The sequence below is a fragment of the Lepisma saccharinum genome, chromosome 25 (genome assembly GCF_977018435.1).
Source record: "Lepisma saccharinum chromosome 25, izLepSacc3.1, whole genome shotgun sequence".
Classification (NCBI taxonomy): domain Eukaryota; kingdom Metazoa; phylum Arthropoda; class Insecta; order Zygentoma; family Lepismatidae; genus Lepisma; species Lepisma saccharinum.
The window spans coordinates 52,599,230-52,616,849 of record NC_139253.1 but is presented as its reverse complement, the minus strand read 5'-3'; positions in this window follow the sequence as shown (position 1 = coordinate 52,616,849).

Genomic DNA, 17,620 nt, shown 5'->3' with positions numbered 1-17,620 from the left:
GCGGATTTTTCAAGATCTCCGCTTTGTACTTGAGGGCGTAGTTCGTTTCGTATTCCACCACCGGCATTCTCAATTCCATGCTCCGGATGACGCATTTCGCCGCTTCGGGTAAAGTGTTGGCTATCGGCGTGGTGCCGTCCGGACCCAAAGTAGCGTATCGCATCAGTGCTTCGTTGTCGTTGGCCGCTCTTCGAAATGTGATCCTCAGTCCTCCCTTCCACATGATCTCCTTGTAGTCCGAGAAGAAACCAGGCAGCAGACGCATGGGAAAGAGCACCGTGTGACTTCTTGTCGATATTTTGGTCCCGGCTTCGAATCCCCCGGCCTGGTAGTACGCTGCGTCTGTTTTGGATAATTTCAACGTTCCCACTGCCGTCGACGTGATGCCTGGATAATCTATTCTGTCGATGACGGTGTTGTGTTTCCTCACCTCCACCTGCGAGAACAGGTGAGGCACGAAGTTGTCCACGAGTATCAAGTTTGCTGCTGCGGGAAACGCGTCTCCGTTTTCTTTCTTCACCACGTCGAATTGAAGGTAGAGGTCCGCTCTGTGAGGATGAATGAACCCGTCGCCTACGTCCACGTCGTATTCGATCTCCCTGTTCGCTTCGTTCAGATTGGCGAACGTGCGACGGTTGGGAGGGAAAGATTGCAATTCGTAACTTTCGATTTGCTCCATTCTACATGTGTGGTTATTTATTATACGCTGATCTCCACGATGGCCGTCGTAGTGGCACCTGCGAAATCCACCACGTCTCCTTTCTCGTTCGTCACCACCAACTCTATGTCGTCTATGCGGTTGCGACATACTGGAAAATAGATCGGCGAAGAGGGTGTGTAGATGATCGGTTCCATGAACTCGGAACTTGGTTTGAAAGTGGCTATGATTCCCGTCTGCTTGTGACTTCCTAACAATCCGTCCGAAGATTTCGTGATCATACCTTCGGCCACGTTACAGTGTACGTTCAGAGTCTCTATGGCCAAGAATTTAGGAATGTTGGTTGCTACGTGCTTGATGCCAGCTTCGAGTTTGGTGTCGTTCTCGAAACCTAAAAGTTCTCCCATGGTGCCCAGGTCCACGGTCTCCGTCGCGGATAGGATTTCCACTCTGTGCGTGACCGAATTTTGAGAAAGGTATGTGCCTTTGGGTAATTGAGCTTGCAAAGTGGAAAGATTGTATTGTCCTGGCGTGACGACGATGTGTTCGCTTCCGACGCTAATTTTGTTGTTGTGCTGTGTGACGTTAGGTATGAGGTACATGCTGTAGAATGCACGCAGAGCCACGGATTTAGGATAGACGATGTCGTCGTGCAGCGTGAGTTTTAAGATCGATGATTCGCTCGTGAGATGGAACACGCCCATCCTAGTGATGCTGTTTGAGGTTCCACAATGCTTTCTGGAAATCCTCGATCGTAGGGTTATTTATTTTAGAGAGAAACGCGAGCACGGAGAGGCAGAGATGACCGCAGTTCACGTCTCCGAAATCTTGAATGCGTTCGTCGTTGTAGTATATAGAGGTTTTGTTCGTTTTCAGATAATGAATTAAATTTGTAGGTGTAACACCTCCGAAAGAATCGAAAACGAATGCTTTATCATTGTCGTTTTTGTGGTAACATATCCAATGCGTGCCTGGATTTTCTTGACCGTCCAAGTTGACTACTCCGCACTCTCTTCTTTTAACGCTTGAAGGTAACGAGTCGGACATGAAAACTCCTCTGAAGTGTTTGATTTGTAACGGTCCGATCAGAGATTCAATGTCTCGGTTGGTGAGTGCTTCTGTTTCTTTTTTTTAAACTTCTTCATCACGCCCTTCCCTCCTTTCTTCTCCATGGCCAGGTTGTGACGTTTCTGTTCTTCCAATTCCGCTTTGTTCTTCTTAGAGTCGATGACGGTTTTCGCGATGGCGGCAGTTCCGCCGGCCAAACTTCCAACGGCCCCCAATGCTGCCAGGATGGCCGGGATGCTGAATATGAAACCTCCGATCTTTTGCTGTTTCCGCGAACGCTGCAATCTTTTCAATTGAGGTGTGCTGAGCAGTAATTTCATTCCATGTCCTTTCGACAAGCAAGAACGTTTCTTCTCGCGTTGTTTCTTGGTGAGTAACCCATCGAGGGCACCTACATTTTTAAGATTGGAGTATGGTATCTGGTACACGACACCCTTGGGCTTCATGTTGATGCTCTATGTGTTATTTTCACGGTATGTTATTTATATATATATTCTGAGATTTTTTCTTGTGTAGTTTTTTTACGGTATGTTATTTATATACCCCACCCCAATTTTTGTTTTGTGTTCATGGCGATGGTGGTACCCAGTGCGGCGACCGGTTCACCCAGCGATGCGTCTCTGCTTACAAACCTTTCGAAAGCTGCATGTTCCAATTTTTTGTCTGCTTCGTGACGTGCGTCCAGATCCGTCTGCGTGGTGTTGTAGGCGATGTCGTGATCTTTGCATGCTGCGTCCAACGGATTCACACCCTTGTCTCCTCTCTCCAATCTTTTCTCGAGTTTGGTACCAGGTCCGCAGTACTGGTAGCCAGGTAAATGCATCTCGAAAGGTAACTTGTTGATGATGTCGTTCACGAGTCCCTTTCCTTCGGCCACGTTCCAAAATTTCGGAGGCAGCGTGTTGATGATTTTGATCAGGTAACCTATGCCCTTGTCGTCGTTCACGATGAAGTTGGAAAGTTTCGTGCTGATCATGTCCACGATGCCAACCTTCTCGTTGTAGAAATTACGATTGCCTGCATTCTCTTCGCCGGCTATCACCATCAATCGGTCCACGAGTTTCCTAACGTCGTCCACCCAAACGAATTCTTTGGGTAACGTGTTGTAGCGTTTGACGCCGCTGCCTGTTTTGACCTGGTTCCAAATCGGTTTGATGAGATTCCTGTACTTCTCGCCGCTGCTCGATTTCACCCTATTCTGCGAGGCGTCGTTGTTCTGGTACAAGGCATCCGTCATGATCAGAATTTCCTTGTAACTTTGGTAATCTTCGTCGGTGTAATCTTTCGGCTGCTTTTTGGCAACGAGTTCCCACAGTCCCACCGTACCCGGATACCTGGTCCAACTATCCTTCTCGCCTAAATTGACTTTAATGTCGTTGCCTTCGAAGGTCACCTTCGATTTCCCAATCTTCCACACCACACCGCCGCCTTCGCTGGTTTCCATGCTAGGATACAATCCGAACACTTCATCCTTGTCGAATTTCCCCGTGCTCAGGTAGTCTCGTGCCAAAGGTCCCAACTCGATTTTATCCGAAGACGTGCTGCCTATGGCTCGACGTCGTGCCGGTGCATCCTTCAGTTCGAACGGCGTCGAAGGAATGCTCGAAATGGGCGTGGGTACGGCGTAACTTTTAGCTGCGAGCGGTACGAGTTCGTTGATCAAATTTTTATTTTGTTCCGTGACACTTTTAATTTCTTTACCTAGACCGCTGATGGCATCGATCACGGGTTGATCCTGACGTTTCTTCTCTTCGTAGAATCCGCGATTCTCGGATTTCCAACCTTTGAAGCGTTTCGCGAGGTAATCGCGAAGCTTGAGATTTTCGTCTTCGATTTTTCGTTTCGTCATGACGTTATTTATACACGTCGTTTCTCACAACGTTGCAACGTTTAGAAAGTCGTTGATTTTGTTTCTGTATTTTCCGTCGTTGGGTTTTCTCGTCATGTCGATCGTAGCGAATCCGAAATCGTCACCGTTCCAGCAAGAAGAGCAGCAGCGTTCCGAAAATTGATTGTAGTTCATGTCTCCGCCTACGTAGTCATCGTACGCATGCTTGAGGTTGGTGTGATCTTGACGAAACAAACATATGAAATTAGCGTTGTCGCGTACTAACTGTTTTGGAATTTTGGAAAACGTTTGAGCTAGGTAAAAGCAATCCATTTCTTTGTGACGACCTTGCGTGAAAAAGTTGCGAATTTCATTTTGATTTTCCAGGATGGCGTCGTCGAACACGACGACTGAATTTTCACGACAATCGTCGAGTGGTTTTATTTCCGAGGCGAACGTTGCAATGTCCAGACCATCGTACACTTTCATCAGTTGCTGGTATTTGGATTGCTCCAAACTTTTCGAGAACACGTACAGGTGCCTGTTCTCCCAATCTAACCAATTCGGTGCGAGGAGAAAATTGTCCACGAGCAGTGTCGTTTTCCCACACCCCGAAGGACCTACGAACAGACAGCGGATGCTGTCGGGAAGCAACTCGCCGTTCTTTTTTTTTCTCGTTTGACTTTCCGGATCCGGTAGACGCTTCACCACTTTCCACGTACTCACAAGATCACTTCGTTCGCGTCGATCCAACTCTTTTCCGGAAGTCCCAGCCATTTGACAAACAGTTTGTCACCTTTCCTACGCAATACTTTCTCGATGAGGTACGTGTCGGGGTGTTTCGTTTTAGAGAGTTCCTCTTCGTAAAATCTTCCTTTCAAAATCTCGCCGCTACTATCTTTTATTATATACGTGTGTCGGTTTCCGGGTAGAACTCGAACCACCGTAAAGAGTTCCGTGCTCCAATTTTTTGTGAATCCCTTCTCGAAGGTGCGTTTGAATTTGCTGATCCTCACCCGGTCTCCAATTTTGTATTTAGCTTTTTTTGTCGTGGGTGTGTACTTTGGACAGTAAACGGTAGAAATTAAACGCTGCTCGTCGGACTTGGTAACGTCAACAGGCTTCATGCCTATCGTTCTGTGTACCGTTTCATTATAGGTGTCGACGAGTTCCGGCAGGATGTCGACCCATTTGTAATTTCCCCGAAGCGTGAATCGTTTCCACATGTGTGTTTTCAAGGTTCGATTGAATCTTTCCACGATGCTGGCTTTGATGTGACTGAAGGTCGAATAATGTCGTTCGTCATGTTTTTGAATAAACTTTTGGAATACAGCGTTATAAAATTCCTTCCCCTTGTCTGTTTGCAGAAACCGTGGTCGTCTGCCACCGCTTTCGCGAAAAATTGTCTTGAATGCTTCCGTGACGCATGTCCCCGTTTTGGCTTTCAAAGGTAGAGCCCATGCGAATTTCGAAAACGTGTCTATGACGGTGAGAAGGTACTTGTTGCCCTTGTTCAATTTATGTACGTTTTTCAAATTACCGCTACTCATCTCCACGAGGTCACTTTGCCAGAGGTCGTCGATGCCCTTGGTTACCACAGCCAAACGTTCGTAGTTACGGCGTGCAGGTTTATGCAATTCTTCGACGATGGCTTGCCTAGACATTTTTTTTTAGAGATTACGTTTCAAGAGAAGCACAAGCGTGATGGGATTCAAAGAGGGTGGCACTTCGCTCGTGTTTTGAATGATCAGCTTATCGCCGGCACTCACGTCGAAAACGGAGAGATCTTCGTCTTCGTGTATTTCATATATGTTGCGCGTTTCGTTCCAACGTGCCAGAGGAATGTTTCCTGCTTTCTGGACACCACGATTCGATATCAAAGTCATGGTGGGAACGCTAGCTTTTCTACCGTGAGACCAGTACGAAAATTCGTTTATCTGAATCGTGCCATCGAGGAGAAACTTGTAGTACGGATGATAAGGATGTAACATGTACAGTTTGTTACCTTCGACGAACGTGGAGATTCTCTGTTGATTGGGTATGCTGTTGATTTCGATGGCTTGCAGAGAATGCAGTTTAGCGAATTTAGTGTCGACGCCGAGCAGATTACTGTGAACTTGTCCGAGTTTATTTTCGATGGGCAGCAAATGCTCGATTATGGTATCCGTTACGGCAGAAAACGACGGTTTGATTTTCACTTCCACGTTCAACTGCTTGTAGTTTTCGTTGAGTTCTTGCAACTTGGCACCGAAAGAAGCCAGCGTCGATTCCTGCGTGGATTCCAGCACTCCAACTTGATCTCTGATGTTGACGACAATATTCTGAAGGTTCTCGACTTGATTCAATTTCGAGCTCTTCTCGGTAAGATCGTTCACGATGCTTCGCATCTCTGTAAACTGCGTGTGAAGGTCGGCGACGCTCTGTGAAGTGGGCAGCGTCGACACCAGCGAACTAATTTCGTCTCGAATCTGTTCCACGTTCGCCGTTTCCGTTTCAAGTCGTTTCAGCATTCGAGATATGTTTCTTTTCAAAGCGTGCAATTCTTTGGAGGTGGGGAGATTGGCCACCCTACTCTCGAGATCGCTCAATGAACTTTTGATGTCGCTCGAATCGGATAGTGCCGTCACCGCCGTTTTCAATTTTTCCAAATCTTCGCTCGAAGGCACGCTCGTCCGTAACGATTCCAAGTCACCCTGTATGTTGTCCAGTACGTGATGAAAATGAGCGAGATTCGTTTCGACGTTCAAATTTTCTAAATATTCGATCTTCTGCTGAACCGTGCCCAACGTGTCTTGAATGCTCGTCAACGCTCTCGCTTCAGCGTGAATATTTTTAATTTCTTCGTTGATCAATTCCAAGGACGCCTGAAGCGTAGCGATGGTGGTTTGAATGTGTTCGAAATCTTGATAGGCCTCCAATTGAATTTTTATGTTCGCGACGCTTTTACCGATGACCTGCAGTTCGTCCGACGATGGTAGGTTCGTCATGGTATCTTCCAAAGTCTGCAACTTGGATTTAATTTGTTCCAACGTGCCGGTGAATTCTTCTTGTAATTTGGAAACAACGACGTGCAAGCGTTCTGCATCTATATCGTTCACGACGGTTTGAAGTTCAGAGAAATTCTTTTCTATTGCGGAAGTTCGTTCTTCGATTTCGAGTTTCAATTTTTCCAAATCTTCATTTTTCGATTGAAATTGCTGTAATTTGGCCAAATCATTTTGAAGCGAATCCACGCTCAACTGTATATTTTGAACGTTGTCGTAAGAAGGTACGTCGACATAATTTTTTATCAGCGTCTTCAGTTCGGAATCGATTTTCAGAATGGGGTCGAGACATTGCGTTTGGAGCGTAGCGATTTCCGACTCTAAACTTTTGTTTAAGGTTTCCTGCAAAGCGATCAAATCGGTCCTCAACTTCTTAACTCGAATGTCCAACATGAGAATCTCTTCTGCGTGGTCTACACGCTTGGTGTTGCCGAAAATGTCGTTAGGCATTTTTGGTTAACGGTTATTTATAATAGGATAGACGATTCGTAATTCTACGAAGAGAGGAATAAGTTTGTCGTAATCTCCGAGAAGTTCCATGTAATTTTAAAATATAAAGAGAGGTTCCTTATTATTACTTAATATGTAATATATTAAATTAAATTATAATTAGAAATTATCTTGCAGACACATCGTACGTAATGTTAGAAAGCTTCTTGTCGTGCTTGATTCGAAAAATGTTCTTGCCGGTAGAAATTTTGATTTCGCCTGCGTTTTCCGGATTCACGGTGATTTGAAGTTTCCCGTCGATCGGAATTTCGTAGAAATGTAAATTGTTATTAAAAACATAAAACATCTTGCCCACATCGTCATTCAGTTTCGTCCAAATGCTGTTGAGGTGAATGATCAACAGACCGTTGAGTTTAGGTAACACGGAAGGTAAGACTTCATGATCTGGTATGGTTTCCATAATGATCTGTTTTTTGAAACCGAACAAATTCATAGGCATGCTGGTTATTTAAGAATACGGTCAAAGTTTTTTTTGTAATGACAGTCAAAGTGTTTTTTTTTTGTTTTGTTTTGTTTTTATGAATCTTCTGTTGAAGATGGACATATGTTGCAGGTTTTGCTTTCTGCTAAGCGATAGTGCCCCCACGGCAATGTGTGAATACCACACTCGAGGACGCACCTCTTATCGTCATCAGGATCCAGCGCAATTTTTCTAACTTTGTTTGTGGTCAACACATGGTCGACGCTCTGGATGCGCTGTTCTGCTCTTAGAACCGACGACCTGGTCTTGAGGCAATCGACGAAGTCCTCGAATGTGAGATGCCCCCGAACCACCTGTCTGCCGACACCCTTGGCCTTCTTGGTAACGCTGCCCTCGGCTTTGATGGCATAGGCCTTGGCGCGAGGACCTGCAAACTCGAGAATTACATCACCGTCCTTCTCGTCTTTGAGTTTGCCAGGCACCTTCTTGTTGCGGGGCAGGATACCGTACTTGTTTTGCTGGGCATAGCCCGAGGTGTCGAAGAGGTTAACTAAAGATGGAGCTGTGGCTATATCCCCGTACGCATCGTCCGTGCGAACGTGGTACACCAAGCTGTACGTGTCCGTGTAGAGTAGGCTAATATTGTCGTTATAGTGCTGGCGTAGTTTCCCATAATATATTTGAAACATGTGCAGCTTGCTCAGGTCTAATACTGAGGCGCCAACATAAATTGGCTTGTTGAGCTTCACCTCGCTCTTCCTCATATGCACCAGAGCAAGCTGTTCGTTATAAATGGTCCTCGATTTGAATAACGGGTTTGCTACGAGCCTGCGACATTGTGCTTTGTTTGATATTAGCCTCACATCTACACTATTCCGTACATTCTCCATGGTTTTCCCGAACACCGCATTGTTCATAAGCTTGAAGAAATCCTTATCAAGCTCGGACGTGGCTGCGGTGCGGTGTTTCGTGTTGACTTCAATATATGGACGCAACCACGGAGAATGCTCGAACTTGAGGATGCGGTGAACTGCGTGGACCGCGACCCCTCGCTGCATCAACCACCGGAGATTCTGGTAGTGTAGGACGTAACGCTTTTTGGGCTCGAAATCCATGACGAGCTTCTTCTGGTTGGAATCGGGTGGACACTTGAACTCGGGTGCAGGGGGAAGATCGCTGAACAAATCCTGCAGCTTCTCGGAGAATTGCAGATCAACCTCGGCGAAGAACCCATGTTCTGAATCGTCGAAGCTTTCGATGTCAAAGTTGGAGGGGTCAGCCCACTCGAAGCCTCTAAAGGGGAGTGGCTGCATCATGGAGTGTCCGTAGAGGTTATTGACGTCCGTGTACATGATGTAGCTGGATGGTTGTGAGGGGTCGTAGCCGGTGGCCATGTGGTGATTGTTGGCGTGCGAGTGTCGCTGCGACACCTGGACCATTCCACCCCGCACGGCACGTTCCACAAACAGCACCATGTCCACGTCCGAAAGAAGCTCCAGCTCAATCTTCGTCACCAGAAACATGGCTGACCACGCCAGTCCGGGGAGACTGTAGAAGTAGGCAGGGTCCAGCTGGTAGATCTTCATTGCGGTCGCACGGAACGTCTGGAACACGTCGGCGAGGAGCGTCACATCAAGTCTGAGGTAGGCGTCGTGGTAGTCCCCGAGAGTTCGACAACCCAGCTCGCGCCACATGGACTGAGCATGGTTATAGTCATCCTCAGAGATGCCCGAGCCTCGCAGCTTGCTATAGAACTTCGCCTGGGGAGGTAGCGACGTCTCTGCGAACTTGGAAGGGTCTGTGATGTATTCGTAGGGATAGACCCCCTTACGCTTGAAGAGGCCGGCGTCCAAGTTCGGAAAGTTTCCGGAGGTGATGAGCATTTGCTCGTCGCTAAGCTTCCCTGCGAGAGCATCGAGGCTTGCTGGGAGGAACCTCAGGGAGTCGAGGAAACGAAGCTCGACGGTAGAGCATAATTCTGGGATCGACACTCGTTTGCTCACACTGATGTAACGCTCCTCGTTCTGCGCCAGGACGTTGATTCGCATGTTGTCGTACCCAAGATGCTTGACGAGGTGGTGGAAGTCGTATCCCGAGCCATTATGAAAAAACACAGGGATGAAGCGCGGGTCCCGGGCCATGAGGTTGCATCCGTTGCACCATGGACCAACATACCTACCGTTAAAGTGATCGTGGTGTTGGACTTTACGGTTGTTGGCGGTGTACTCTTTGACGCAGACAGGGCAAGCGATAGCCTCGTCGCGTCTACGTTGATCGTCGGGGGACAGTGGGAGCATAGACTTGGGGGCCAACAGTACCTTCCCTATCTCGTTGGCCTCGACAACCATCCTCTCGAGGAAGTGTTTGGCTGCGTCGGGGCCACGGTACACGTAGGGCTCGGGGGCGATGTGCTGGTCACGTCGCACCACAACGTATGCGAAACTGGATGCCTCGTGGAGTTGGTAAGGGGTGGTAGAGGAAACGTCGGGATCGGGATCGCAAGTGGACAGGGGTTTGAGGAAGGCCTCGAAATCTGCGATGATGATAGCGGGATGCTCCACCATAGCACCGTGCATGTGGAAACGCTCCACGGTGCCAGGTTTGGGCAAGACTGCCACACCCGGCTCGTTGTTACTACAGTAGAACTTGTGGCGAGCGAGCTTCTCTGCAGCGATGTTGGGACCTCTGATGTGCTGATAATCCTGCTGTTTTTGATTGTCAAAAGTGAACAGACATCTTCGACAAACTTCTATGCTACCATCATGCTTGCTTTTTTGGCTCGACACCAACCGGGAGAGCGAGCGAATGAGGGTGTAGTGGTGATGGGTCTCGTTCTTGATAAGTAGGAGATGGATTTCTCGAGCATCATTGTTGTCTACCTCGCTCACGCAAATAGGGTACACCGCATTTTTGTCAGTGAGACCGTAAACGTTGATAGCCAACCGCGCACGAACCTCAAACTTTCGAATGTCCGAAAGCGCCACCGGGTAGTCGATCCCAACCAACGCATCTTCCAGCTCTGACTCGTAGGGTAGGTAGTGGTTAACTCGGTGTGGTTGGTTTTTCCGGTCGACAGGGTGCAACGCTGCAAGCACCGACCAGAGAAAGCACTTGGCGTCACTGTTCTGAATGTTCAGGACGGCCTTCTTTGCCGCGATGGAAGATGGTAAGGGGACGTAGCTGGAGGCGGAGAGAGGCACGAACTTGCAAAGTTTGACGCACAGTTCGTGAGGCTCCCCACACAGCGAACCCCCCGAGCCCTTAGCTTGATGTTCTTCTTGTTTCACCACCAGCTCATCGGCAAACTTGTTGTAGATGACCTCGAGGTTGTCGACATCCGCCAGATGCAGCGTCTTCGCCTTGGTGTTGTGGCAGAAGCTGTAAATTTCATCAGACGGCTTCTTGTACTGGCAACGTAGCGATGCGTAGAATTTGGTGGAGTACGTAGCCAGTGCATCGCCGAGGATGGAAATGATTTTGGCTTGCACGTTCTCCAAAAAGCTACGCACGTCGCATGAGCCCTCCGAAGTGAGGACAAAGTCCTCTAACAACCGCTCGAAAGCAGTCTGGTTCGCTTTCGCCACAGGCTTGACACGTTTCGTGGGTGGTGCATTGATGGAGGCTGCTTCTGCCTTCCTCTTGGTGGAGGTCAAAGGCTGGGCCCCAGATGTATTTTTGCTTAGACAATTAAGCTTATGGTTCTTGGCATACGCAATTGTGATCTGTATATTGCATCCGGAACATAGTTCAGTGGCAGCCAAATGCTTGCCTGGCACGCAGGTACGACAATGTCTTGCAAAATGTTTGCTTGATTTGGTTTTCTTGCACACAGGACAACTTTTCATGGAGCGCATTTTTTTGGGGGGTATGTTTATTTATATGTGATCTGTTGGTGGTAGAGTGTTTACAAAAAAAAATGCCTTACGAGAAAAATTTTGTAGGCTAATTCTAATTAGTGTTAGTTTGAGGGATTTATTTATATATGGGTGGCGTTGTTTTCCTCAAATATGTGTTTTAATCAACCCTGTAAAAAAATTTAAAAAAATATATAAGAAAAATATGATTGTAGATAGAAAAAAGCACAATAAATATTGTATGCATGTGTAATTCTATTTAGCTTATTTTTGCTAGACACGAATCTTCTTCAGATTTTATTGCCCATTAGTATATTTTTCTACCAATCTAGTAGAGGTATGAAACTATGAAAATGTACTTGTTTAAGCACTAATCATTATGTTTCCAATAGGACTCCTATGGGACGTAAAACCTTGTAACTTTGCTCTATGTATATACTAGTGCTTTTCCAATATATTCACAAAACCTTAGAACCTTCACAGACAAAAAGATAAAGTTTCCTCCTGTGTACATGTATAATTCGAATCCCACTGTAGGTCCAGTTTCGATTAACCTTACTGTGTATAAAGTAGACTTAAAAAAAAAAAACAAATCCAACTCAGAGTATCAACACATTCAAAAAGATAAACACACACAAAAGAAAATACTCGAAAACTAGCTAAATTTACTCAAGCTTTTATTTTTCATAATGTCAAGAGCATCTACCTCTAGCGCAGGTTGCTTGTTGCTGACTTACAGACTGATAAGAGCTTATGTAAGAGCACCCTGCTTGGCGACGAGCTGTAGAAGCCACAATTACCTAACCTATTTTTTTTAAATATATTTGTAAAATCCATCTAATGTCTGAATTAAAAAAAATATATTATATTTGTTAACTGTTTAAGAAAATTTTTTGCAAAATACCCCGACAACGTTTCAGCTACTAGGACCTCATTACCATGAGCCTAATCCTAGTAAGCCACATACACACCTGTTCTTCGTATCGCATATGCTAGTAAGTCAGATGACATACTGGGAGAATCATATTTCCCCCAATGATCCCACCACAACAAACGTCGCACATGCTAGAAGAAACAGGATCAGGATATTTTATGCTAAATTTACGGCTGCCTGTATGCAGTTATAGGCAAATCATTAAAAGAGCGCTCTAATATACAATGATTTCTCCTACCATGTACCCTAACATACAATTTAACATAACAAATAAAATTTCGATTCGTCTATATATACCCAACAAAACTCAAAAACTGTCATACGCGAGAGCTAATATTTTGCAACAACTATAATTACCCAACACTAGCAACAAGAACAAAAAAAATATATCAATTACTTGTATAATATTAATTAGTAACTTTAGATAATATTAATTATTAGTTTTCAGTTGTAATTAATTTTAAAAAACAATTAATAACATGTTAGGTGATGATAACCAAGTGCAAAAAGCATTGCATTTTTTTTTTTACACACAAACAAAACACCACATAGTTCACAAAACCTCTAACAGATGGCAGATAGTTACATGGTTCTAGTTAGGATGATTTTTGGGTTGTTGGATTGGGGTTGAAGAAGACTCTTTGTTGTAGTGACCACAGTATTGTTTTTTTTGTGTGTGTGTGTTTTCTGTTCTTTTACGAGAATTAATATAGGTTGTCATAGAACCCTCCAATTCATGACTTAGGAAAGATCTGTTTGGTGATTCATCATGTACACCTATATGTGAGAAAAAGTATGAATAGAACCTATGATCGGAAATCCAAAATGGCGACCGGAAGTGGGGTTATCTTGGAAACGGTAAGACTTAGGAAAAATCTGTTTGCGGATTCATTAGGTACACCTATACGTGAGAAAAAGTATGAATAGAACCTATGTTCGGAAATCCAAAATGGCGACCGGAAGTGGGGTTATCTTGGAAACGGTAAGACTTAGGAAAAATCTGTTTGCGGATTCATTAGGTACATCTATACGTGAGAAAAAGTATGAATAGAACCTATGTTCGGAAATCCAAAATGGCGACCGGAAGTGGGGTTATCTTGGAAACGGCAAGACTTAGAAAAAATCTGTTTGCGGATTCGTCATGTACGCCTATATGTAAGTAAAATATGAATAGAACCTATGCTCGGAAATCCAAAATGGCGACCGGAAGTGGGGTTATCTTTGAAACGGCAAGACTTAGAAAAAATCTGTTTGCGGATTCGACGACTGCAAGATCAAGAACGTTTATCTGAAGAACGGTAGGATCGAAGTCTTCCCGCGCGAAAATTACAACCTCGACATGACCAAAGACGATTACCTCAAACTTTACGAAGGTTACACCTCTTACAAACGCGTGACCGAGGGAAACGTGGACATGTACTACACGCCCAGCGAATTCAAAACCCACAGGCTGATGTTCGTCATCAACACATCTAAGAGAAAGCAGGTGGTGCTCAACGATCGCACCAACATCAAGGTCGTCTGCGAGTTCCACGGCGCGCTGCCCGCCGATACTCTATGCAGCGTCATCCTGGTCGCAGAGAAGTCCTTCGTCCACGACGTGAAGAACGAGAGGGTCACAGAGCAGTTTTAAAAAATAATTCGTAAAATAATTGCCACATACTAAAAAAAATCAACAAAATTATATAAAATACAATGTAAGTTAGTTCGGTGCGCAAATAAAAAAAAATAATAATTCACGAAACTCTCTACAGAGGCATTGTTGGCGGCTTTGATAGCCCCACGACCATTATATAGAACTTTTTTGGTGTTGGGCACCACGCACTCCTGGCGGGGTTATGGGGGCCAGGAATCCTAAAAAACAACAATTATTATTATTTTGTCTGTTTGCTTGCGTCACAATACACGCTCACGCGCGTGTGTGTGTGTGTGTGTGTGACACATCGTTCCCCCCCCCCGAGAGAGGTTTACAAAGGTCACGATATATAAACATTGTCGGAGTTGGAAAATTACGATATGGTGTATTCGCTCATTACTGTTGCCAGCCATAAATCTCTCTCTCTTTTCATCTTACAGCAAAGTTGGCATCTCTATTTTTTTTTAGTTGTAAGTAAATTGCCAACATACTCTAGTTAATAATGATACATATTATACACGCACACACGCACACACATACTGTGTTGCCATCCACCCATCTCTCTCTCTTTTACGGCAGTGCGTGTTTGTTGCCGGCTCTCCTTGTTTAGTATATGTAGGTTGGCAAAAATTGCTTTATGCACTGTAAGGCAAGCCTCAAGCAAAGTTGCCAGCTCCTTGCTTTAGGCTAGGTTAGACCAAGAAAAAAAAAGCTGTAGGTGGGTGTTGGCAGCTGTCGGATGTTTAACTCTTCCCTCTCTCTCTTCTCTCTCTTTTTTGTAAAAGGTTATGGCAAAAATACCAGTAGGTTGGCAACCTTGCTTTATGCACTGTAAGGCAAGTCTTAAGTAAGGTTGCCAGCTCCTTGCTTTAGGCTAGGTTAGACCTGGTTAGGTTAGGTTAGGTTAGGTTAGGTTAGGTTAGGTTAGGTTAGGGTGGGTTAGGTTAGGTTAGGTTAGGTTAGGTTAGGTTAGGTTAGGTTGGGTTGGGTTAGGTTAGGTTAGGTTAGGTTAGGGTGGGTGTTGGCAGCTGTCGGTTGTTTAACTCTTCCCTCTCTCTCTTCTCTCTCTTTTTTGTAAAAGGTTATGACAAAAATACCAGTAGGTTGGCAACCTTGCTTTATGCACTGTAAGGCAAGTCTTAAGTAAGGTTGCCAGCTCCTTGCTTTAGGCTAGGTTAGACCTGGTTAGGTTAGGTTAGGTTAGGTTAGGTTAGGTTAGGTTAGGTTAGGTTAGGGTGGGTTAGGTTAGGTTAGGTTAGGTTAGGTTAGGTTAGGGTGGGTGTTGGCAGCTGTCGGTTGTTTAACTCTTCCCTCTCTCTCTCTCCTCTCTCTCTCTCCTCTCTCTGTCTCCTCTCTCTCTCTCCTCTCTCTCTCTCCTCTCTCTTTTTTGTAAAAGGCTATGGCAAAAGTACCAGTAGGTTGGCAACTTTGCTTTATGCACTGTAAAGCAAGCCTCAAGCAAGGTTGCCAGCTTCTTGCTTTATGCACTGTAACGCAAGCCTCAAGCAAGGTTGCCAGCTCCTTGCTTTAGGCTAGGTTAGACCCAAAAAAAAACCTTAGTGATTTTTTCGAGTAAAATATTGGCAACACTGCCAGAAAATAAGGCTCATGCCTTACAAGAGCAAACCATTAAGGTGAGCCTCAAGCAAGATTGCCAGCTCCTTGCTTGAGGCTAGGTTAGACCCAAAAAAAACCTTGGTGATTTTTTCGAGTAAGCAGCTGGCAACACTGCCAGAAAATGGGGCTCATGCCTTACGAGAGAAATCCATTAAGGCGAGCCCCACCGAGCCCCATTTTCGGTTGCAGAACTGTCTTTTTACCCCTACTGGCATGAGCCTTAATTTCCGCCACAAATAAACAAGAGACAAATAAATAAATAAAGAAATATACGGGGCCCAGCTCCTTATCGTTACAAATAACAACTCTAGCGTTGCATAAATAAAATCCTAAAACATTCTGACTTCCGTTAAAAACTGAGGCTGTAAACGGGGACTCAGCACACACATAAGGACAAAAAACAGGACAACACACACAAAATTATACTGGCCATAGTGTCAGTCGCCAGAGCCTCGTTCGTCTGCAAAATGCAGTCCAGGGTGTACTACGTGGAAGTGAAGTTGACTTTTGGTTGCCTACGTGGAAGTTCACCCCTAACACCCCTGTTAGTACTTTTGCTTGCGATTTTATCATTTCTTTAAATGTTATCTATTTTCTTGTCTTCATAGTTTAGTCGTATTTGCTTCTCCATATATGACTTCCAGTTAATTGCAAAGAGTGGGAGAAACAGAGACATAGAGATACGGAGAGAAAGAGAGGGAGAGAGAGAGAGAAAGAGAGAGAGAGAGAAGAGAGAGACAGAGTGATAGCAAATGTCTTCTTGCCGCCCATTCCAGATAACTGCAGAAATTGAATGGAGTCAATGAACCCAGAAAACTGCAAATAAAAAATGCAATTGCACGTAATCGTGCCCCCTCCCATAAGTTCAGTAATTTAATCGACAAGACATCCGTTTGTTTGTTTCAGTTTTGTTTTGCGTCCACTTTTATGCACAAATTGGCTAATTGGGATTGAACCTACAGTTTAAAGTGGAATCCGAACCACTATGTGCCTCCACTATTTTGTCAATTATCAAAAATCGAAAGGTACAGTCACCAGCAATAAAAATTAGACATCTAGATCCTAAAATACTTGTTTGCCTTGTGTTGCCTAACTCAAATCAGGGTAGGGTCCACTTTATTTACTAATATTATATAACGCCAAAGGCGTGAGTCGAACCCGGGACCCCCGGCGTCATAGCTCGATAGACTAATCATTTCTCCAAGGGGTTCGGCTGAAGCCCTGGAAGTAGTTTCTTAAAAGCCAAATACACCAGCAACCTTCAGTGGATTTGAAATCTCCGCTGACACGGGAATCCACAGGAAATCAGTTGAAATAACGCAACGTCAGCCTTATGCAAAAAAAACACGGTTACCGGCAGGATGGAACTACCTCAACCCGCTTTAACGATCGGAAATTTGAATCCCCCTTAAATAGTTCGAGAGAACAGATCTCACCCCAGTTGTAGTCTGAAAGTTATAGAGTACACAGTTGTGGTCTCCAAGTTATAGATTGAATATCGGTGCTACGCTAGAGTTATAAGCGGGGAGGTGCGCTCCCTAAGGACGTTTTATTTCAGGACCGTGCCTTATCTACCAAATCAGCAGAGGACGATCATCTCAACAGGAATATACAGGTAAACGAACATCCTTTCAATTGTTATGATGCACGCCCCCTGTTCAGTCAATAGAAGTGTTAAATCATGAAAGTCGTTCGTTCTCCTTATTTCACAGGGGTGAGTTCCATTACATATAAAAAGTACCTCTCGTAGAAGTTAGTCCCTTTAGGATGGCACAGCCTAGAATCGATCCCTAACAATCCTCTATAAGGGTTCCTATACGATATCTTATTATTCTTTCCCATGTCCCTTTCCTGTTAGGGATTCCTTCCAGTGGCTGGCTTAGCAAATAGTGTTCCCTTCAGTCAGTTTCCCCAGACAATTTCTTTCCTTGATCGCTTTTCGCATTGCTCTTCTTTCACTAACTCTTTCCAACATAATTATATTTCTCAATTCTTTGCCATAGACACATTTCTAAAGCTTCTGGCCATGTCCACGTTTCTCCGCCATACT